Below are 2,300 nucleotides of genomic sequence, written 5' to 3'. Positions count from 1 at the left end.
CCTCCTCAACCTCGTCACATCGCCTGCTGAGTGCTCTAACCTTTTTATTACACTTTTTGACAAGTGTGTAGAGGCCACTCAGGGCATTAACCATTTCATTTCTGAGCAAGGGTAGTGATATTACCTCAGTTGAGTGTTCCTCATCGTCAGATGCAATGGAGGGGTCAGCATGCTCAGAAACACAAGGCTCAGCAAGCTCATCTGCCATGAAACAGATCTTTACTGACTCAGTGGCATCAGCTTCAGATGATGATGAATCATCACTATCACTCCAGGTATCCCATATGAGGATGGCGATGAAGATAGAATGAAAAGGATGACTGATCCGTTTCGATGGTGTCCAAAGCCATGCGATGCGCCCGTGAATATGATTGCACCTAAACAATCAAACGGAGGTACTACTTTGAGGGTCAATGATATATTTTCAAACAAAGTTGAATTGCAAGATTCACTTGGAAAATATGCAATTGAAAATTCGTTTGAATGGAAGGTTTACAAATCAAACAAGTCTTTGTTTGAGGTGAAATGTAAGGATGTGGGCAAATGTAAATGGAGGGCTAGAGGGATCGTCATTCCAGGTTCCAATTTGTTCAGGCTTTCAAGAATAGATGGTATGGACATGCACGCTTGTGGGAGAGATCAGATATGTCCGCACCATAGGCAAGCGGGGAAACGTGTTGCAGGGATACTACTCCGAAGCAGGTTTGATTTGGAAAATCGGGTGCATCGACCAAAGGATATTGTTTTCGATTTTGAACGAGATTTTTCCGTTAATCTCTCTTATATGCAAGCTTGGAGAGCAAGACACTGGGCATTGGAAGCACAAAGTGGTTCGCCGGAGGAATCGTTCATGTTGTTGCCGGACTACTGTGAGATGTTGAAAAGTACAAATCCGGGTACCGTGACACATATCGAGACAGATGATGATGATCAATTTAGATTTTCCTTTATGGCTATGGGTGCATCATTGAGAGGTTTTAAACTACATATTCGACATGTCATTGCCGTGGATGGAACTTTTCTAAAAGGTAAATATCCTGACATATTATACATTGCAGTTGGTATTGATGCGAACAAAATGATCTTTCTTGTTGCATTTGGAGTTGGACCGAAAGAAAGTAATGAATCATGGCTCTGGTTTTTCAATAAATTGAAAGAGTGTCTGAATGATGTTGAAGATCTAGCCATTATATCAGATCGGAACCAAAGCATTATACATGCAGTTAGTTTGGTTTTTCCTAATGTTGTTCACGGGGCGTGCGCTCGTCATCTGCAACAAAATGTTAAGGCCAAATTTCATGGAATTCGTAAGATAGATGAGGCGTTTTGGAAATGTGCAAAATCCTATCGAGTATCTGATTTTGAGGAATCCTTTGCAACACTTCGTTCACTACATTCCGGTGCTGCCGAATATTTACTGCAAGCTGGAAAAGAGAAATGGTCCCGTGCATTCTTCTGTGGTCGTCGGTATAACATTATCAGGACGAATGTCGCAGAATCATTCAACGTGTTAATGGTGGAGGCTAGACGTCTACCAATCACAATGTTGGTTGAGTTCATACGCATGACACTACAAAAATGGTTTTACGAGAGACGTACAGAAGCAGGTTATAAACGTGTATTCTATTTTATTTTATTTTATTTATACATACGTAATTATTTACGAGATTAATATGTTTCTGCAGAAGAACGTGTGGGCTATTTCGCAAGGAAGCCGGAAGAAAAGATGATAAAGCGTGTAGGGGCAGCGATACGTTGTTCATATTTCCCTGTGGATAATCATACCTTTCAAATCGGTGATCGAGTTAAGGGTGGACTTGTTGATTTAAATGCAGGAACATGTACGTGCAGGAAATGGCAACTAGCCCAATTTCCATGTGAACACGTATGCAAAGTTGCTTCCAAACATAGGATGGATAACGCCTATAGGTGGGTGCATCGCTACTACACCAACGAGTCACTTAAGTTGGCATGGGGTGAGTCGATATATCCACTTGGTCATCAATCAGAATGGAAAGTGAACGAGAATCCTATGAAAGTGCTTCCTCCCAAGAAGGAGGGGCGGTCTGCTGGTCGACCAAAAGGTCAAAAAAGAAGGCCATCCGTGGGTGAAGATGTAATTCGCACAAGGTGTAGCAGATGCGGAAGCATCGATCATAATCGTTTGAATTGTCCATCCATGCTTCCAAACACTACTCGGCTTCCTAGTGTAATCTCAAGTTCAGCAAGTTGTTCTAACACTACTACCTCGAAGCATTTATGATCGAGTTGATTAATATCATTTGTCTTTAGCATGTGCT

Source organism: Euphorbia lathyris, chromosome 6 (assembly GCF_963576675.1).
Source record: "Euphorbia lathyris chromosome 6, ddEupLath1.1, whole genome shotgun sequence".
Lineage (NCBI taxonomy): Eukaryota > Viridiplantae > Streptophyta > Magnoliopsida > Malpighiales > Euphorbiaceae > Euphorbia > Euphorbia lathyris.
Note: the sequence above shows the minus strand (reverse complement) of the source record.